The sequence below is a fragment of the Budorcas taxicolor genome, chromosome 10, assembly GCF_023091745.1.
Source record: "Budorcas taxicolor isolate Tak-1 chromosome 10, Takin1.1, whole genome shotgun sequence".
Classification (NCBI taxonomy): Eukaryota; Metazoa; Chordata; class Mammalia; order Artiodactyla; family Bovidae; genus Budorcas; species Budorcas taxicolor.
Window position 1 is genome coordinate 16,758,341 of NC_068919.1, and position 22,406 is coordinate 16,780,746.

Here is a 22,406-nt window from a genome sequence, read left to right on the forward strand (position 1 = left end):
GTTCTGAGGGGAATTAGGGTGCACTACTCAGATTCTGAACCCTGCACCAGCCCAGTCCTTTATTGGATTTGGCACTTGAAATCTTTGTAGAGGCCTCTCAGTTATTTTTATAATAAACTTCAAAAAGCTTTCTGTGCTTTGGATATTTATTGTTTCTGGACAGAGTGGCAAGTGGAGACTTATCCCCAGAAAGCTTGGAGTTTAGTAAAGCCTTTTGTACTACAAAGGTGTCATGTGACTGAAATAGAATAAACTCTTGGGGGTTTCTCTGCATTGTCCCCCTCCACGTCATTCCTTCCTCCCTCCAAACCCTTGCTTTATCCTGAGCCCTTGCCAGCACTTCCCTCTGATCCCATTCACAGCCAGTAATTAATTCATTCAACAAACATTTATTGAGTTCCTGTTGCTGCTGACAGTGTGGTCAAAGAGGTTTTATGGCTTATTAGAAGCACACTGTTCTGACAAAGATTGAGGTCCTGGTGCTATAAGAGTTTGGAGGAAGCCCTTCCCTGCTCTGGATCTCAACTTTACTATGTGTGAAGTAAGGAAACAGAATAGAGGATGCAGAAACCAACCAAGCAACCAACCAACAAACCGCACAAAAAGCCATCCATCACAAGGTATCACAGCATCATACGAGTAGGATTAAACAATAAAGGAATATAGATCTTGGCATGGTCTGACCAAGTGCTCTTAATTCAGCCCTCCTCTGAGTATTCTTCTAATCTTCAGGGTGTCTTGCCTCGTGATCACAAAACGGTTGCCAGCAGCAACTGCAACCACACGCTTCACAGCCAGGGAGAAAGTGGTGGGGATATTGAAGACATTAAGCGTGGCTAACAAACTGATTGCTTAGATCCAGGTTTGTTAGGATTGAGCCTACATTGGTTCCAGTGGATCAGAGCCTCACCTAGAGAAGTTATCCAAAATGTTGACCATCACATCTGGAAAGAGGGTGCCACTTCCAAAAGTCTAGGATTTCCAGTTGATTGGCTTAAGTCTAAGTTCCCCAAACCAATCCCCATGGCAAGGGGCTTAGAATCACCTCGGTTTGGAAGTCAGACCCCCACTGGAGCTGGGGTTGAGGTCAGCTGTGCTCCACAGCATGGTTCCAACATGAGAAGAGATGAGGTTTCCCATTTGCAGGCAGGGGCACAACTACAGTGTTTTCTACCAGGTTCCCTCCTACTTGAACTCTCTTCGCTTCTAGGTTTCTACCCATGCACACGGCATTGCAAAGGATAACTCCCATTTTCACTGATCCCTTGCATGGCTCTTTAAGGGTAATCTGAGGGCTGCTACCACTATTGAGGATTTTACCATCAGCTTCTAATCTTATGAGAAGGCCCCTCTGAATCTGTAGACAAGGTGGAGGGAAGTCTAGGTATGGGGACTGTCGGTTTATGCTTTCACCCTGGGCTGAGCAGGGAGAGCATTGCTAAGGACAAAAACATCTGTGGATCTGAAGGTATCCCCTCTGCCTGGCATGCAGATAGCACTGAAAACATGCGTGTTAATCAGTTTTTTCAAAATATAAGAATAATTAGTGGCTTGTTTTTTAAAAACCTCAGAAAGGTATGTGCAAAATCCTCTTTCCCATCTAATACCTTGAATTCCCAACTCCCACGGTGGATTGCAGTCATCTACTTTTTCTGTGTATTCTCCCAGCCATGTTCTATACATGTCCCCAAAGGTATAAACAGTATGCCTCTGTAAATATATAAAATAAAATCCTTCATCTTATATGTACTACATAGAGATTATAGTCTCAACACATCTTTGTTGAATAAGAGAATGCCCCAAATCAAAGAGGGAGCTCTGACTGTGAGAATCTCAAAAGGGATGGCGTTTACTTTTACCTACACCAAGCACAATGATTAGGCAGAAAATAGAGCCCACATCAGTTATGTTTAACAGAGTTGCTTCTTTTAATGTTGGAGTATAGTTGATTTACAGACTTGTGTGACTCTCAGGTGTACAGCAAGTGTATTCCGTTATGCGTATACCTCTTCTTTTCCAGATTCTTTCCCCATGTATGCCATACAGTGTATTGGGCAGAATGCCCACTGTTCTACAGTAGGTGCTTGTTGATTATCTATTTTATGTACGTAGTGCGCATGTGTTAATCCCAACCTCCTAATTCATTCCTCCTCTTCCATCTTTCCCCTTTGGTAGCCACACATCTGTTCTCTAAGGTCATGAGTCTGTTTCTGTTTTGTAAATAAGTTCCTTTGTATCCTTTTTTAGATTCCACATACGTGGTATCATGCTATTTCTCTTTCTCTGATTTATTTCTCTTAATATGATAATCTCCAGGCTCGTCTATGTTGCCGCAAATGGCACTATTTCATTCCTTTTTACAGCTCAGTAATATTCCATTGTGTATATGTACCACATCTTTATTCATCTGTCAATAGACATTTAGGTTGATTCCATATGAATAGTGCTGCTATGAAAATTTGGGTGCATGTGTCTTCTCGAATTATAGATTTTTTCCAAATATACATCCAGGAGTGGGATTGCAGCATCATATGGTAGCTCTATTTTTAGTTTTTTAAGGAACCTCCATACTGTTTCCATAGTGGCTGTACCAATTTACAGAGTAACACAGTAGGTTCTTGTTGATTATCTATTTTATATGTACTTGGTAGTGTGCATAACCTTGTAATTTATCTGTCCCCCCTCCCCACCTTTCCCTTTTTGCTAGCCATAAGTTTGTTTTCAAAGTCTAACAGAGAGATTTTAGTGTAGGGAATAGATCAAAAAGAGTTGGCAGTCCTGAAAGGCAGAAAGTGGTCACTGGGAATGTACACAGATAACTGTGAAAGAGATGCAACTTCCCTTGGGTGTGTGGGGGGAATAAAGAAAGAGATTGGGTTGTTAGCACCTGGAAGCTTGGAGAAGAAACTCTGCAGAGCTGGGACCTCAGTCTCAAAGGATGGCGTGCTGGTTGACTGGTGTAATATCTCTGAGGGGGTCATGCTGCGGTTGGTTCTGAGAAAGACAAAATGAAATGAGAAGAAATCAATGGTGGCTGCTGGTTTAAAATGAATGGCAACCAGAAATAGGAGAGATCCAGCCCCTCTTCCCTCCTCCTACCTCCCACTGTCCTCCCAGTAACAATGAGAGGAAACCCATCAAGGAGCAAGGGTGAGCTGTGGTCTGCAGAGTTCCTTCTGCTGTATGCTAAAGTAAGGGAGAGACGGCTGGATTTGGAGCTGAGAGACAAGAGTGTAATGACCAGGGTACCTCGTTCGTGTTCATTTGGAGCCTTTGTACAAATTAGAGAAAAGGACTTGCTCTGGGTAGAATTGGCCCTGCGTCTGGGTGCATGGTTTGGTGAGCAGAATTAGAATGAAGTGCCTCTAAGAAGATGCAAGGCCCAAAAATATGGGCTGGCTTTTGGCCTCTGTTGTTCTCTGGGCCAGGTGCACCCATATAGGACACAATCTGTGCAGGCATGTCCAGTGGTCCCACCTCCATCCCGTTATACACACAGTGCATTGTGTCACCCATAGGCAGCATGCACATATACACAGGTGTAGGTGCAGATGAGAACACATTTTTCACACACACAGTCACACGTGTGGCTACAGAAGAACATGTGGAGACAGTTTGCTCTCAGCACAGAAGATGCTGTCAGCGCTGTTTCCTTCATGTTCCCCACCCTCCTCGGGGTCCAGGGGTTCTGGATGGTTTATCAAGAGGCCTCTGTGATCCCTGGTGTGTCTTATAGCTCACTGGGTACCTGTCCCTTCCCAACATAGGAGCCAGGGTCTCAGTTATTACAAGAGTGCTTCTATAGATAAAGTCATAGAAAATACAACCATTTTCACAGCAAACCTAGGACAGGAAGCTGCTTCTGAGGGCCTGTGTGTTGGGAGTGGACCAAGATGAGGGAGCCGGGAGTCTTCAGCTAGTAGGAATTCGACAAGGTTGAGAGGCTATTCCAGAATTCTTCACAGCAGAGTTTTCAAGTGCATGGAATCCTAAAAATGATTGAGCAATAATGATGATAAGAATAGCAGTCCTAGATGAGGTTTCCTGGAACCAGACTCTGAGGCAGGTTGTAGAGCCTGGAAGGTTATTCATGGGAGACACATGGAGAAAGAGATGGGGAGGCCAATAGGGCAGCAGGGGAAGCTGACAGCAAGGTAGCTGCTTTGCTGGAGGCCCCATTCGATCATCCGGGAGGCTCTCCAGTCGAGGTAAGAAGGCTGGGCCTCGTATCCACACATCAGCCAGCCACTGGCCGTGGGCCCCCTTCGGAGGAGGTGTAACCTTGGGAGGGCAGTTTGCTGTGGTCTAAGGCAGGTTCTAAGGAGGGATGAGCTATGTGCTTCTGGTCGGCTGGAGGACTGGTGCCCTGGCTCTGAAGAGGGGATCTGGGCAGAGCTCCACGGCGTCCCTCACAATAGGGATGAGGTGACAATAGCCAGCCTGTTGATCACCTACATCACTCTAAACCTCCGTGCATCTTTCCATCCCAGTAAGGAGCACTGACATCCCACCTCACTGTTCAGGACAGAATCATAGGAGTCATCCTTGATCTTCTGTTTCCCTCCTCACAGCCTCCCCATCGGCAGAAAGATTTATTGGCTATACTCCCAACACGCATCCTGAATCTATCACCTTCCCTCCTCTCCCATCACATTTTCCCTGGTCAACTGTTGTCACCTCCAACAGACCTTTCTGTTCCCACCCTGGTAGCCCTGCCATCCGTTCTCCACATCACAGCCGGAATGATCTCAAAATACTACTCTCCTAAGTAAAGCTCTTCAATTGCTTCTTAAACTTCTTAAGAGTTTAAGTCTAAACTCCTTTCCGTGGGATGCAAGAGCCCACACAGTTGGTTCCTATCTCCTTCCCAACCTCTGTTTTTCCCTCTGATGTATTACTGTTAATACAACCTCCAGCTGCGCTGGCTTTCTCTTGGTTCCTTGAATGTGTCAAGCTTGTTCTTGCCCCAGAGCCTTTGCAATAGCTGTAGCATCTGCCTGGAATGATCCTCCCCAGAACCTGCCATTGCATGGTCTTATCAATCAAGCCTCAGGTCAAATGTCACCTCCTCATTAGGTCTCCCCTGACCGCTGTAGTGAAGTTCTTACTGGAGACATCAGACCAGTTGAGTTTGAAAGGCACGGCCCTCTTCTTACAGCCTGAAGGCTATCTGCACCTATCAAAGCTCCCTTTGTACCACACGACCTGGTGACCTGGCGGTGGGGTGTCTCCTCTGAAGGAACGTTCTCACATGGTCTGTCTTCAGGATCCCACAGCTGTCTGGGTGCAACCCAGCTAAACTAAGTGTTGAGTAGGAGGCACTCAGGTAGGTACGTGACTTAGCCCCACTCTTCCAAGAGAGGCAGCTAGCAAGTGGAAAAAAGAAGCCCCTTCACTACTGAATGTTTAATTACACCGGAAGCTGCCCGGTTCATTGGTCCAATGCTGAAGGGAAATTTGGTTGCTTGGTTTACAGGCAAAGGGCACGTAGGAACAGAGATGAGGTTGGAAACATTCTTAACATGTGTGTTTTCTTCTGTCATTAAAGGAAACAAAACAAGCTCTTGCAACGTCTGAAGGAAACCATCATCTAATTTACAAGTAGTTATGGGGTTCTGACTGTGCCCGAGATGTCAGGCTTGGGTGAGGCGCTGGGACCCCTGGGGCCTGATATGGTCCCTTTCGTTGTGGAGTTTATCTCGGAGTGGGGATGGGGCAACACCCACTGGGATGCCATGCTCCATCCCAACTGGGTTGGGTTTCTCACTTGTGCAGGGCTCCTCTCAAGTAGACAGCAGGTTGGAGACCTGAAGCCAAGAGGCTTGGAAGGCTGTGAAGCTGAAGTCCAGGGAGGGGAGCTGGTGGGCTCCATGGGGCAAAGACCACGAGAAAAGACTTCCTCCTAAGAGGCAGACTTGAAACCAGCTCCAGTAGGACCTTGGGCTCTACACATAATTCGCTGAAATAATGGGCCACTGAATCCAGCTTCCCAGCACAATTCTGCTTCTCTATCTCCTCTCCTCATCATTTCTCTCCCCAGCTGGGGAGCACTCAGGAATAACTTGCTGTGCCCCGGAGGCCACCCTACCTGGCTAGCATGTTACAGTTTCCAGCAACCACACTCCAAGGGTGTTGGAAGCATGTTGGCCCCTTGGAACCTCTTCTTAGAAAAGGCAAACTCTTGGGGTTTGAGCCTCCTCATGGATTCCTTTGGAAGGGGGCGGAAACCACCGCCCAGAGGGATGAAGGGATGAAGTGGAAAAATATGGGCTGGCTTCAAAGCAGAGCAGAGGGAGGCTGGGAACCGCTCTGTTTTGTGAACAAAGTCAGGCTAAAAGCACAGAGAGAGAAAGAGGGAAAGTGAAGGAGCTTGAGAGCAAGGGGGGAGGGAGTCAGCTCTTGGTAATTTGAAGTTAATTTTGAATTGCCTTGAACGTCACCATGCAGCATCCAGTTCTGCCTTTGATGGTCAAAAGAACCAGCTGCTTTTATTCCTCTTCAGGACTTGTTTTCCCCCCAGCAGTGAAGCAAATTAGGCAAGGCAGCAGTAGAAGTTGCAGTTGGTACAATTTCAGAGGAAAAGGCCAGGCTAATTGTTGGTTAGGAGCTAAGAGGGATGAGGCATGTTTCTCCTGCTTGCTCTGTCCTGCTCCCGATAATGCCTCGTTGGCATCTTCAAAGACAGGCACCCATGGAGGCCTTCATGACTCACTGAGGCCCCTTGTCCTAACACTGGTATGCTTGCACTCTGCTAGGCATGTGGGGGGCCAGGAGGCGGGTGGGATGTGGTCTGCTGGCCTGAGCAGGGTCTCCAGGAGCAGCAGAGCTTAGTGGCCGCACCAAGCTGCCCTGTAATACTGCTCTCAGTTCACATCAGCAGCGTGCGGATCGCCCGGGAATGGAGCCTGCTTTTCTCCTGTTGCCTCAAGTCTCATCATCAGCTCAACAGTAAAAATTAATATCACAGAGGCTCCCTTGAAGGATGCACAATGCATGCTTGTCTCTGGGCAGTCGAAAATGTACTTGTGTACCACGTTTAAGCAGCCACTTGGGACACTCACCTGTGCTGTTTGGGACCCTTGTAGACCTGTTTCCCATGAGCCGCAGGCTGGCGGGGTGCCAGCTGCCCGTGAGAAGGACTGGGGAGGGGCTTGACCCTGTGACGGACAGAAGATGAAAAAACTGTCATCGCAAAACAGCAAGTGGTTTCTCTCTTGACAGAAGTGCAGACGCGAATCTTTAGGGCCGACTTTTCCTTTGTGCCAATGAAATGAGCAGAACAGAAATTTGGGTCCATAAAGTGCTTTTTCTCCTGCTCTTTGGGGGGAAAACTGAGAAGGAACCTGAACATAGATGTTGTCGATGGGATTATGGGAGATGAACTTGTTGCCTAGCTCTGTGCCAGAGCTAGGGCTCTCCTTTTTCCTCTCTCCCCTTTCCTCCTTCCTTTCCTTGCTGTCCCCCCTCCCTCTCCCCTTCCCCTGGGCCACACACCGTAGTCCAGCAGTTGGATCACTGGATGCTGCTGACCCAGAAAGCAATTGTGTCCCCTTGGCTGGTAACGATTAGGGTGTAAAGGGTGGGTGTTCTTCAGATCTCTTTGGGAAATTCAGGATCCCGTCCCTCATCATTCCTGGGCACCGTGTGTCTTTCTTTCCCAACAGCAGCCCCAGGGCAGCCAAAGGGGAACCTGGGGGATTCAAACTTAATGCCTGTTGGGCCACCTGGATTCTCTTGTTGGATTCCCATGATCTTAGAGCATTAGGATAGTGACCTCCTACACTGGGCCATGGGGGCCAAAGTGAGGACCACAACAGGTCTCTGTATGCTTTATGAAAATGCTCTTGTCACTCTTGCCTCTGAACCTTCTGCACTAAAGGTATGAGTGTGGGCAGGAGATTATTGGGAAAGGGTGATGGTCTCCAGGGATAGCTTTGGAGTATGGCTAGCAACCCAACCCCTGGGAAGGGAATGTTTAGATTTGTACTCAGAGGTATGGGGGAGGGAGGGACTAACGAGATGAGCCTTTCAGAGCCACCCTGGAGCTTCCCTCCCAAGAGAATGTCCTCATGCAGCCCTCCCACCTGGCACGCGTTCTGCCTTCCCCAACAGCCAGCTCTGACCATGATTTGGCCCCCACTCCCCTCAGGCTCACTGAAGAGTCTACAGGTACAGCAGGTAAGACTGCCACCCCTCCCGTGCCACACCCGTCTGCCCCTCTGACATCTTCTCTCCCCCGGTTCTCATGGCCGCGGCATTCCATGGGCAGGCGACTGTCACCCAGCTAGGGTGCACACAGAGCAGGCTGCACGGGCTGTCCTCAGTCTCCCCCAAATCAAGGACTAGGCTAGACTCACTCACTCCACCTGAATTGGGAATGCTACGGCTTACCCCCCACTGAGGGGCTGGTGGAGGCACTGCCAACCTGTGCCCCCGATAGATACAGGCTTCACTTGGGGCACCTCAACAATTGCAAAGAAGACCTTCTTTCTAGGGCCTCCGTATGCACCATGGGGTTGTGCTTCGTATGTGGAAACCAGACATTAAGTAGTCTCCCCGCTGGCCTGCCCTGTGGGAGTCACCACGGGGGACTGTCTAATGTCTAAGTAAACAGCACCAGTCGATCCCTCACCCCAGACGACTGCAGCGACCTGGGGTAGCTTCCTGGACAGACAACCGACTCATCACTGTGTGTACCCTGTGGCTAGTTATCCCTGTGATGGGGGTCCTCCACTTAGAAAAGGTGGCACAAAATTTGTCCCTGATTTCAGCTGACCTCACCTCGCCCTGGAAGCATGCATGTCAGCCTCAGCTCACCAGCGTGGATTGTTCTAGACCACAGCATTGCCCTGCACTGTTTCGTGGCAGGCCCAGGTGGAGTCTGTGCAGTCCCTAAGACATCCTGCACTACTTGGGTTATTGCTTTGAATCAAGGAGAAAGGTCAGTACAGAGACATCAGGGAGACATCATGGCTTTCCCTGATTTCTTGGGCCGGGGCCCTGGAGCGGCAGGGCAGGATTGCAGTTAATACTCTAGGTTTCTCTCATCTCACTGCTTGAAGTTCTGTTGGTAGCGGCCTTAATTAAATGCTGCATGAGACTCACTGAACAGATTTGGTCCTATTCTGTCAGTCAAATTAATCAGAGTCGCTGGCAGAGTGGTGTACTCAGGGGACATTTGCCAGAAGCTGAGACTTCAAACAATGGGTGCCTATTGTTGGGAGACAATTCTCCACGGGCTCTTAGCATTTCTGCATGTTTGGTGAGCAGAGGTCCCACCTGCCTTGATTCCAGACCATCTTTCCAAGAATGCTGTAGAGCAGGGGTCCCCATCTCCAAGATCTAATGCCTGATGATCTGAGGTGGAGCTGATGTGGTAATAACAGAAATAAAGAGCACAATAAATGTAAAGTGCTTGAATCATCCCCAAACCACCCCTCACCCCCGCCGGTCTGTGGAAGAATTGTCTTCCGTGAAACTGGTGCCTGGTGCCAAAAAAGTTGGGGACTGCTGCTATAGCAGTCTTGGAGGACAGTGTTCCCTTCCGGAGCAGATAGCAGACAGCCTCACTGTTCCTTATAAAAGATTCTCCTTCCTTAGGATGGGGGTTTCTCTCTTGTAACGCAACCCACTCTGGTCCCTTTCATGTTGCCTAATGGGATTTGGGGCTTGGAGAAAACCGAGGCAAGAGAATGCTGCCATTTTGACTCGAGCTATTTCTGTGAGGAATGATGTCCTCTGTCTCTGACCCAGGAGCCTCTGCTTCTCTGCCAACTGCCATGCGAGGAGGGCGAGGTGACCCATTAGCTTGTAAGCATGGACAGTCTTGGACACCTCCCAGTTCTCAACCGCCATGTCTGGCCTGGACCACTTTTGAGCATCACGGGAGGATGAAAGTTGGAGAGGGTGGCTGCTCTAGCCCGTGGCAGGCTGCGCTGCCTGCTGTGTGTGAGTCACTTCCAGCACTCTCCTCTGTCCAGCCCACGGAGGCGACTCTCTATCCAGACCAGGAAAGCTGCCTGGAGAAGTCTGGGAGGGGCTGCTACAGCCAAACCACATGGGTCTCTACCATGATGCTCCACACAGCACAGCCTCTGCTTCCCATCTGCCAAGCAGGGATGATGGCAGCACCTGCTTCAGAGGGATTTGGTGGGGACTCACCAGGCAGGCTCAGCCCCAGGAAGCCTGATGAAGGTACCACTCATTTCTGCTGTTACTGTTGCTCTCACAGATAACATTTATTGCCTCGACCTCCACTCATTCTTTGTAAAGCTTGCCTCTCTCTCTTAACAGCCTGTCTGTAATCCGAGTTTCTCGTTTCTACACCGAAATTGGCCAATTTACATGGCGCCCCTCACCACAGTCACTGAATGTGCCTCTAATCTAATTAGACTAATTTCAATTTCCTGGATTTAATTACTTTTAATTTAATTAATGCAGAATGCAGTACACAGGGTGATTAATTAGGAAACTCTACTGAGGGACTGGGAAGGTGTATTGCAGCATGGAAGTGTTTAAATATTATTGTGCTTGTGTCCACCCATTGAGGCTTCACACCAGAGGCGCTGTGGCCCCGGGAGGGCTGGAGCCGAGAGAGTCCAGGGAGGGGGTGGGCAGAGCTGGGGTTCTAATGGAAGTCAGTTGGCACCAAGCAGTGAGTGCCCCGTCATTTCACGGCTTTCAGCGACAACTAGTGACTTTTGCAAAATCTATTTATCTTTGGCTACACTGGGTTTTCGTGGCTGTATGCATGCCTCCTCCAGTTTGGGGGAGCAGTGGCTTCTCTCATTGTGGTGCATGGGTGCTAGAGTGCAGGCTCAGTAGTGGCACTCAGCCTCAGCTGCCCCGTGGCATGTGGGATCTTCCCAGAGCAGGGATCGAACCTGTGTCCCCTGCATTGGCAGGTGGATTCTTAACCCCTGGACCACCAGGGAGGTCCCAAACTAGTGACTCTTAGGGGAAGCAGAGGAAAGACAGCTGATTCCAGTGAACTAAGTTTGAACTGAGGTAGGAATCCTGTGAAGTGAGGACGGACTTTGTTCCTCCAGAGAACACAGTTCACTGTTTCTCATGTACTCGATAAATAAGCAAATCATAGGCTCCCTCTGAGCTCACACACACTGCAAATTTTTTCTGCACTCATGCATTGAATATCTGGAATAATATTAATGTTAACAAACGCATATGTAGTGCTACATGCCAGGAACTCTTTTAAGTGCTTTTGTATTGATTAGCTCATCATGGTCCTGGGAACTAAGTACCAAGCGTGTGTGCATGCTCAGTCGCTGAGCTGTGTCAGCCTCTGCGACCCTACCAGGCTCCTCTGTCCATGGAACTTTCCAGGAAAGGGTACTGGAGTTGGTTGCCACTTTCTCCTCCAGGGGATCTTCCCCACCCAGAGATCGAACCCGAATCTCCTGCATGAGCAGGTGGGTTCTTTACATGGCAGGGCCCTGAGGTACACCAAATATGGACTCAGAACCAGGCAAGGCAAAATGAATTGTCAAAGGAAACCCAGAAGAATGCCTCATAAAAGTTGATTCAAACTACCATGAAATGCAACTCTCCCTCTGAGGCTACCAGTGTGTTTATCCAGCCATACTCTTTTCCTCCTAAATACTTTACTTGTTTCACTACGTTCCATCTCTATGTGGAAATTTACTTCTACAGAGCTGAAGGGCTAGGGCCTTGTCACTGACCACTGGCTTCGTGGCTAGGATTTAGCATACTCACTGTTGTGGCCTGACCTCAATCTCTGGCCTGGAATTGAAGTCCCCACTTCAAGCTGCTGCAGACCGAGGCCACCTGAGATCAGTGAGACTCTGTTGCTCTCATAGCTGGGCTCCAGACTCCATGGTTCAGGAGGGCATGGGCTTGTGTGCCTGCTGTGTAGCCGAGGTGGTGGGGCGATGCCACCAAGAGGCGGCACCTGGGCCATCTTTGGAACTACATCAGCATGCCGATGCTTGTGTGTAGGTAAATAAGCACACCACCCCACCTCGTCTGCACACATGCCTGCTCTGAGCAGAGGTCATAGAAATGTCAGGAAGAAATGTGAACCAGGGCAGCCAGAGACTAGGTCTCTCTTGGACTTGCAGGGCTTGTTTGAGACTGAGCCAAAGCCCCTCTTAGCGCCCTCCTCCCTTGGCTTAACAAAGGTGAGGAGAGTCCTGCCCTGCGGGTTTGAGGGGGGATTCCATTTCTATTAAGATCACTGCTGGCCCCATAGGATTAACTCGCAGTCACCTCCGTGAAAGCTGATCTGAGTGGAAAATCAAGTTAGAAAATTCCGCCTTCCCTTTCGCTCACACCTCAGCAGATTAAGGGAAGGCCTGATGCTGAGTTATGGGGATTTATGGGAATGTGCAGTTGCTGGCTGTTAAGCGCTCACTCTTCGGGATGTTGGCACCCTCACTTCCTATAAATCGTTGCTGGTATTTCTTAGCCTTTCCTTGCCAGCAACGCGGAGGCCTGCAACACCTTTTCCGTGCAGTAGCCTGTGAAAATATTGAAGTCGGGCCCAGAAAAACACCAGCCTAGAAAGGGGAAACTTTGATGTTTGCTAGTTATTTTCAGACAACACTTGCCAAATCTTAATTTTTCTAGTTTACAAGTAAGGGATTCTGACCATCTGTCTGCTGTCAACCGATGTTTGTTTGGAAGAAGATTTTATTTTTTTTTCCTCCCAATGTAGCACTCCTGTTCTTACAAGTAGTTTATTGGACTTCATAAATGTCAGCTTTTTGCAGGCATTTTGTAAGCAGCTTATGAGTTAGTGTTTAATCAAAATTGAGCAGTCAGTGTCTGCAATCAATCGGAAGTGAAAGTAACAATGAGATTGAAGCTTAAAATTCACCAAAACCATGACTGATGCCTCTCAGACTATTTCTGGGATATCTAGGCTTGCATCTGAAGGTGCGGGGTGAGTCGGGTGATTGATGGAGGAAACACACACGTTTTGGGTACCTATCGTGTGTTATTTTTTTATTGTGTCAGTTACTGGTTGCCAAAATAAGACAAACCATCCCAAACTCAGAACTTTAAAACAAAAATTTTTTAGCTCCTTGACTTACCGAGTCAGCTGGGAGCTCCTTCTAGCCTTGGCTGAACTCCCTAAAGGTCTAGGAATGGGTCCTGTTGGTTGATCTTGATCCCATCTGGGACAACGAGGTCAACTCTGGCAATGCCTGGCCTGTGTTTCTCATCCTCCACCAGGTTGGCTCAGGCATATTCTCGTGGTGGTAGCAGAGTGCAGAATCATGCCAACTCCATCATTCAAGTGCTTCCCCAAACTCCTGCTTGCTTCCTATTGCAAACACCCCATTAGCCAAAGCAAGTGACATGGCCTAACTCCGTCAAAGAGGGGAATAGACTCCACCTCTTTATGGGGAAGGAATTATAAACTCAGAGGCATAGACCATGGGCGCAGGGACAGGTAAAGAATTAGAGCCCATGAAGGTAATCAATCCACCACAGTGATGCTGGGAATCCCACGAGGAGGTAGTTGGGACAATGGCAACATCCAGATGGAGAAAGAGAAATTCAGAGATGAAATCGTTTGCCTGAGGTGTCTCGGCAGTTAGCAGTTAAGTTGGGAGTCTTTATTAGCTTAGCTTCTGATTTACTTTTGGCTTCCTGACTCTGTTTTTTTTTTTTTTTTTTTCCTGGGAATAGGTAAAGCGAGCGTAGTGGGAGATTCTTAGAAATTATTGATCCACCTCCTCATTTTGCAGATGGCATAATTGAAACCCAGTTTGGGGAGTGGCCTCAAGGCTTCACAGCAGAGCAGTGAGACATGAGAAGGCTGGGGCTCTCAGAAAGTGCTCTTTCACCTCTGCCTTTCCAGTCCTTGGTGGGACCTTATTCTGCAGGAAGCCTGCTGAGAATTCCAGGTCCTCTCCACCAGCCATGAAAACAGTACCTCCTCAGCAGGCTCTGCAGCGTGGTTTTGTCATGGATGGCAGCCTCAAGAGAATACTGCTACTCTTTAAGGGATTCCCAGGTGCAGCAAGAAAGCTGAAACCTTTGCTAGGTTTGCTAGAGAAGAATGTTAAATGCTGAAGGCCTTTGATGACATCATTACTAAATTCCTTCCTTGGTCGGTGGTATGGACTGGATTGTATCCCTCCGAATGTGTATGTTAAAACTCTAACCCCTAGTTGACGCCATCTGGAGACAGGGTCTTTAGGAGGTAATTTAAGGTTGCATGAGGTCTTAAGGGTGGGGCCCTAATCCAATAGGACTGTGGCCCTATAGAAAGATAAAGCTCTCTCCCTGCCCATATACACACTGAGGAAAGGCCATATGACATACAGTGAGAAGGCTGCTGCTGCTGCTGCTAAGTCACTTCAGTCGTGTCCAATTCTGTGCGACCCCATAGATGGCAGCCCACCAGGCTCCCCCGTCCCTGGGACTCTCCAGGCAAGAACACTGAGCTGGGTTGCCATTTCCTTCTTCAATGCATGAAAGTGAAAAGTGAAAGTGAAGTCACCATACCAGCCCCTCCAGGACTGTGAGAAGACACTTTTTTGTTGTCGGAAAAATTTTGTCTACGGTATTTTGCTATGGCAGCCTGACCTGCTTATTCAGTTGGGGAATCAGATTATTAGATGGTTATTCATGTTGTTCATGCATTTGCTTAGGTGTTTAACCAATATTTATTGAGCATATACTATGGGTAAACTTTCCATATTCCACTGGGTAGAAGCCTGGGATTCCTCCTGGAGGGGTGTTCTGAAGGCAGGGACAGCCTTTCATGCTGCCCACATTGGTTCCCTGTCCATTATGTAGGCAGCCAGCCTTCCATGTGTAGGTTTTCCCTCCAAGGTAACACGATGAAGGGCCCAGAGGAGGAGGAGGCAGAATTGCCTGGCTGATTGTCCCAGCAGCATTCCACCTGGCTCCCAGAGTGGTCAGGGGCTGTTGGGGGGTGTTTGCTGTGACACTTGTGTAACTCCCCTGCAAAGTGTCCCAAGAAGTCACATGGACAGTGAAATTTTTGGATTAATTAAATCTGAGACATCCTAAAGACTGTAGAATCCTGAAATCCGATATCTGGTTAAACGATCCTAACATCTTAGCTCTATTTTCCCTTGTTCTTCTATTCCCACAGGAGTATCATGAAAATGTTCTCCAGCATTTGGAGGAAAATGTTCCAGCATGGAAGGGCATTTTTGGCCAAGATCTGTGAGCACTGATTGGCTGGACCAGGTGGGAAGGGTAGCAACTGGGACGGATACAGGAAAAGGAGCGGTTGTTCCGTTTCTCCTCTGCTACCAACTTCCCCGCCTCTAACAGACCAGCTTCATGTTACGAGAGTTGGCGAAAACCATCAGGAGGAGGTACATCCCTGGTGCTCAGTGATTAAGAATCTGCCTGCCAATGCAGAGGACGTGGGTTCAATCCCTGGTCTGGGAAGATTCCATATGCCACGGGGCAGCTAAGTCCATGCACTGCAGCTACTGAGCCTGCCTGCTGTAACTACTGAAGCCCACGTGTCCAGAGTCTGTGCCCCGCAACAAGAGATGCCACCGCAGTGACAAGCCTGTGCGCTGCAACTGGAGAGCAGACCCTGCCCACAGCAATGGAGACGCAGCACAGCCGTAAAGAAATCAATACAAACTATTTTTAGAAAACTGTCAGGAGGAAAGCGAAGGTCATGAGAGACCGAGGTACTCCTAAGAATTGATTTCCTGGCTTCTCCCCTTCCCTCTTCCCTCTTGCTGACACCCCCCCCCCCCCCCCCCCCCGCCTTAGCTACCCTGATTTGCCCTCCATCCCCTCATCTTCTCCATCCTGAGACTTCTCTGGGCAGCATCATGGCAAGGAAAGAGCCAGCCTGCTCTCAGTTAAACTCCACTCAATGTCTGTTTATCCTTGACAGTCAATAAACACCCCTGAGCCTCAGTTTCCTGCTCTGTAACAGGAAAGACCTGGATTTTTCTGAGGTTGCTATAAAAACCATACAGTCACACCCAAGAGAATGTCTTACTCATGGACATTCAATTAATATCCTCTCATCATCCTCCTGCTCCCCATTCCTGTTGACCTCAAACTTCATGGTACTTTCCTCTCCCTTCAATAATTTAACGTTAATGGTTTATTAAACAGAGGCTTCCTAATGGGCTGTTATTGACCTGGCCAAGAATGGATCTTCCCCTGTGGGGTTTTCAGGCCCCTGAAAGAAGAGTAGCTGATGGCAGGGGTTGGTGGGGGGAGGCTGACGGTGATGGCATCCTCTTTCCAGGAGGGACAGTTGGATCCTTCAGGCCTGGGAAAACTCCTAGCCTCCTGAAATCTCAGTTTTTGCAAAATAAGGCTCATATTTCCTTTCCTATAAGGTTTATATGGAAATTGAAACAAATTACACGAAACTTTCAGCTCCTCACCCCTTCCTGCTCTGCACCTAAGACTTAGGCCAGCTTCCAATTTGGGGAAGGAGGTGAGTTACCCACCTGGTCTATTTGTAGTACCCAGGTATTTCCCCAGAATTGGTTGTATTGCTTGAAGCATCACCATCATAAATTCATTCCTTTGGATCCTTATGGGCAACCTCACCTCCGAGAAGTCCTGTGCTAAAAAGGCAGACCCTTGGGATTCCAGCTGCTGTTTCTGGCTCTGATACTGCAAAATGTCACTATGTGACTTTGGAGAAGTCACTTTCCAGCTCTGGGCTTCTGTGTTCTCCAGTGCAAAATTAAGGGCTTCGGTTGTATGGAATCTAGGATTTTGACTAGCCCAAAAATTTAACTGTGAGGTTCCTAGCAGGGTTCCAAGAGATGGAACTCCAGATGGGTAGGTTTGGTGAGGGTATGTTGAAAGGGCAGGAGCAAGGGATATGGGGTAGGTCAGGCAGAGGTGGTCTGCTTGGTATGGAGCCTGTACCCGCTCAAGCCTATTAAACGTGATGGTTCAAATCGAGGCCCACTCATGGACTGACTGATAATTGATTCATTCATTCTCTTCATAAGATTTCCTTTAAGCCTCCCAGCCCTAATGCTCTCTCCCCCCTGTGATCTTCAGTAGCCCTTACTTACAGCCTGCCTGCTACCTCTTTTGACGTCTCCTCCACTATCCCTTACTGGCCCTGGCTGTCCCCTGGATGGCCTTATATGCGCTGTTCCATGCCCTCTGTGCCTTCACACTCGAAGGCCTTCCATTCCTTCTCTACCTCCCAAAGTCCTGGCCATCACTGAAGGGCCTGCTCAGAAGCCACCTCCTCTAGGAAGCCTTCCCAGGCATTTAATTCAAAACTCTCGCTGTGCTCCCTCTGTAGACTTTTACGGTCCTTCAGTGTCTACCCATCGACATAAGACAAGGCCAAGCCCTCGTCTATCTCCCCAGCCTCAGCTCTCATCATTGCCCTCCCCATCCACCAGCCAGCTGTAGGTCGGCCCAGGGCCTCTTACTCCCATGCATGTCTGAAGCAGCTTCTCCTTCCTGGGAAACCTGATCCCCACCCTGTCCCCACAGTGAGGACACTTAAGGACTCTCATATCCCCTGTACTGATGAAAATTTCTTAAACTCATTTTTTGGTCTGTATTCTCCGCTTTGTGAAGTGAAGTGAAATTTGCTCAGTCATGTCCGACTCTTTGCGATCCCGTGGACTGTAGCCCACCAGGCTCCTCTGTCCGTGGAATTCTCCAGGCAAGCATACTGGAGTGGGTGGCCATTCCCTTCTTCAGGGGTCGAACCCAGGTCTCCCGCATCGCCATGAGCCAGACTTGTGCATGAGTCTGATGACCTTGGGTTGTTTGTCTCTGAGTGCGCAGTGCCTTGCATAGGGCCTGGCACTTGGCAGGTACTCAACAAATGTGACATTGAAGAGAATTTTCCCATGTGTCCTTCACAGAATCTGGCAGCAGCTGGGGCCCCAGTAAGTGTGTTGATAGGATCCTTGATTCAAAGCTTTGTTTGCAGCAGCTCTGGGGTTTTGGATGGGGCCTTGGAGCTGGCAGAGCTGAGAATATGACTCCAGTGGTGAGGGGGTGTGTGTGTACAAGTTGGGGGGAGGGATGTGGGAATGCCTGCTGGGGTCTTGGTGGTCTGCCATGCACGAGGGAAGCTTTAGCTCCTAGGATCTCAAGCCTCTCCCCTTGACATCCTTTCCTCCTGGGCACCCGGCTGTCAGCCTACCACTCCAGTCAAGGCCAGAGCTGCTTGCGGGGGAGATGGTGTTCTGTTAGAGACGGGGCACAACCTTGGGGCTGCACAGGCCTGAGCTGGCTAGCCTTGAGAAGGCCCCTGATGTGAGCATCCTCTGGGGTACTCACTCATGCAGGGCTGCCCCTGAAGACCCCATGTGGAGATCCGATTCAGTCTTTGCAACCACCTTTGTTTGCAGAGGGGAAGCTGAGGCATGGGGGGGTTAAGTTACTTATCTTAGATCAAAATGTAGCTGCATGGAGAGTGGGGGCTATAAAGCTGGACAGCCTTAGTTCACAGCCCATGCCTGGGGCATGGCGCCTGCTCCCTGGGATGCCATGATGTCTCCTTGAGGGTATTGAACTTGTGTAAATAAATGACATTTCTGACCTGCCTGGAACAGAGCAGGCATGCAACCAGTGGAGGCTGATGCTATTGACATTTAATTTGACCCTCTCATTTTAAAGGCGAGGAAACTGGGTTACAGCGTATGCAAGTGACTTGATAGCCAGGTTGTGAACTGGGGTGATTCAAAATCAGGTCTCCTGATGGCCAATGGCATTTTTCATTATGCTGTACCCTGGGAAGTTGGGGTAAAAATTAGAAGGAAAGCGAACCTAACATTTTGGAGAGATAAGGCAGAGAGGGAGGTGGGCTGGGAGGGTGGCTGAAGATACAGGAAGAGCTCTGTGTGTGTGCGTGCTCCGTCACTTCAGTCCTGTCTGACTCTCTGTGACCCTGTGGACTGTAGCCTGCCAGGCTCCTCTGTCCATGGGATTCTCCAGGCAAGAATATTGGAGAGGGTTGCCATAGCCTCCTCCAGCGGATCTTCCCCACCCAGGGATCGAATCCATCTCTTACATCTCCTGCATGGGCAGCTGGATTCTTTGCCACTAGCAGCACCTCGGAAGCTCTTGAGGGCCCTATGCTAGTGATAGGAAATATCTCAGAGATCTTAGGTTTTATTTTAAAAACATGCAGACTTTGCCTTCTTTCCCACAGTGTATCCACCTGTAGAAATGGAATGAATGAATATAGCTACATCATGAAACCTGGCTGACCAGCCTAGATGGGAGTGTGTCAAGGGGCTCTATCTTTGAGCACATCTTGTTCAACACTTTTACCAGTGACTATGCTGGAATTTGGAGAAGGCAATGGCACCCCACTTCAGTACTCTTGCCTGGAAAACCCCATGGACGGAGGAGCCTGGTAGGTTCCAGTCCATGGGGTCGCTAAGAGTCGGGCACGACTGAGCGACCTCACTTTCACTTTTCACTTTCATGCATTGGAGAAGGAAATGGCAACCCACTCCAGTGTTCTTGCCTGGAGAATCCCAGGGACGGGGAGCCTGGTGGGCTGCTGTCTATGGGGTCGCACAGAGTTGGACATGACAGAAGCAACTTAGCAGCATGCTGGAATTACAGCTGTAGGGAGAGGATGAACATTTATTGAGAATCTTTTAAGTATCAACAAGCTCTGTAAGTATTTTACATAGATTATTTACTCCCCATAACATTTCGGTAAGAAGGGTTGAATTACTCCTTTATAGACCAGGAGAGGGTGAGTCCTAAGCCATTGATGTACTAAGATCTGGGTTTCAGATAGGTCTGATTCCAAAGGCTGGGGCACTGAGTCACCCACGGGGCTGAACTGCCTTGTGACTAGGGGCTTGTGAGAAGGTGGAAGGGGTTGACAATACAGGGAAGGCGAGAGGCAGGACCCAAAAAGGCCTCATTAGGGCTGAAATTAACATTGGGCTACAGTGAGTGCCTACCAAGCTTAACAGCCTCAGAGACCTCTGTTCACACTGGGGTTCAGAATACCCACCGGACACATACAGGATGTGGGATACCTGGGTCAACAGCACAAGTGAAAGATGTTGGGTTTTTAGTTGACAGGAAGTCTTTATGAGTCAACAGTGGGAGGTGGCAGCCAGCAAAGCGAATGTCACTGTAGCTGCGGCAAGCGGAGGGCAATGAACGGGGAGGGAGGAGAGGCTCTTAAATCAGGGTGCGTGCAGGAAATGCAGTCCTGGAAACCTCAGTGGGAAAGGGGCCCCGACTGTCTGCTGGGATCTCAGATGTGGTGGCTGGGGAGGGAGGGGGCTGTTGGCTATTGCTGCATCTCTCTCATCTTCTGTCCCAAGTGTGCTAATATTTCTGAACAAGTATAATCCCTTCTGCATTTGCCTTACCTGCCTTGGGAATATGCTACTTCCTATGTTCTTATTCTTAAATTAATGTAACATGAGTAAATGTAGGGATTCCTTGTGACCCAGTCTCTACACTGTCAAAGAAGCACAGTCCAGCAAGGAAATGAAAGGAAGAGATTTCAGCCTTTCCCACAGATCTCTCAAAGACATGGAAAAAGGATGAGGCCTCCTTTTGCTTCTCTAATTACCTTGGGCTTCAAATCTCTAGAACCTTTCACTTTACCAAAGCATCCCAAATCCTCCTGACATCAATCCACCCAACAGGCCCCCTTTCCTTTGTCCTTCCACCTCTCCCCTATATGTACTAGATGGACTTAACCTCTGTGTCTCCTTTTGCTAGTCCCTCCGTCTCCCTTCCTCTTCATTCTTTGTTGGTTTTCTTTCCATTCTATTGCTGACCCCAATTTCTCACCACAAACAAGGGCTCCAGAACTGATTCAAAAATTTTTCTAAGTCTCAGAGGTGGCTTCGTCTGGAAAGATTACAAGAACCAAAGGTACAGTTGTTAGTGTACATTCAGACTTAAGGTGAGATTTCAGATGAATCAAACTGAATCTCTGGGATCCACCTTCTGTACTTTCCAGTACAGGGATATTGTCATTGGGTCTCTGTAGTAGGTAGTGCCCAACCTGAGCACTTTTGACATGTGCTTCAGATCAATGAAAGGGCTTACATAATTTAGACTGGTCTGAGATGGTTGGAGTAGGTTCTCAAAGTAAAATGCCTCCACAGTACCCAAAGACAGCATCAGAATGACTAAACCTTGTAAGATTCTAAAAGCAAGCAAACAATAAAACAAATCAAGCTACTCCCCCCATCCCCAGCACAGTCTCTCCAGTGCTGTCTGTCCACCCCTATTCTCCCAGGATCTGGGATGGCCAAGCTCGAACTCTTCTTAGGGAGCTGGATAAGAAGCAGAGCAGGCAAGAACTACATTTTTAATGGGGGAAGTAGCAATGGGGCGCGGTGGTGGAGAGGCTGCGTACACTCTGTCTGAAGCTTGTCCTCATTGCGTTAGCATATGGGCACCGTGGGTGGAAGAGCCTGACCACCCATGCACACGAACCCACCGCAGATTGCCATGTGATAGCTACTTGCATGAAGAGCAGTCAGCAGAGGCCCTTCTTCACCCATAATGTCCCCCCCTCCCATCACCTTGTGTATTTCCTTCCCATTACACCTCACTGGGCTCCTTTTTTTTTTTTTTTTTAGAGCTGACTCTCGTTTCTTTGATGGCATAGCCTTTGATGTGCTGGCAGAGACAGCATTCACCCACACTACAGGGTTCTGCTGCCCTCCCCAACCCTCTCTGTAGCCAGGTGGGGGCCCTGTGGCTCCTGTTGACTGAGAGCCTGAAAGCCAGGCAGTTAAGAGCTGGTATGCCTCCTCCTCGTTCCCCCTTGGCTGTGCTGACTTTGGAAGCCCTGTGTTCCAGATGGCATGCAAAACGGGGACAATTCTCCCAACTCACGTTGCACTTTACAGAAGCAAGAAATAAACTTGCATTGTATTAAGCCCCTGAAAGCTCAATGCTGTTACTGCAGCATGGTCCAGCCTAGCCCCGTGAATACCCAGAACATCAGAATGAACGGAGTGACTGCCACTCTTGAGGTCTGTCATGTAGCTGAAACAAGAGGCTGTCTCTGGAGCCCCCCAGGGCAGCTGATTGACGCTATTTCTTACTGTCATCACCCAGCACAGATGGCGCTTCCTGTTTGGTAACACCTCACGTGGGCTCCTCGTCCCCCACCGACTCTGCCAGTCACCATCCCACACAGTCAAGCATGCCCAGGATTACAGGTTTGTCAAGAACACATCCTCGTGTCTGCCAAGGAGTGCCTGTTGGAGGAAGAATTCGAACAGAGGATGTTCGGAGGTGAAATGGACTGCCTTGGGGGCAGTAAACTTGCCTCTGATGTGAGCAAGTGGAAATTCTGTGTCCATTGGGTTTGGGGAGGGGAGGAGCATGAAGAGGGCGTGTCAGCCCTGAATGGGCAGAGGTTGGGTTTGGAGGCAGAGGATGGACCAGATGACTTTCGAGTCCCATCC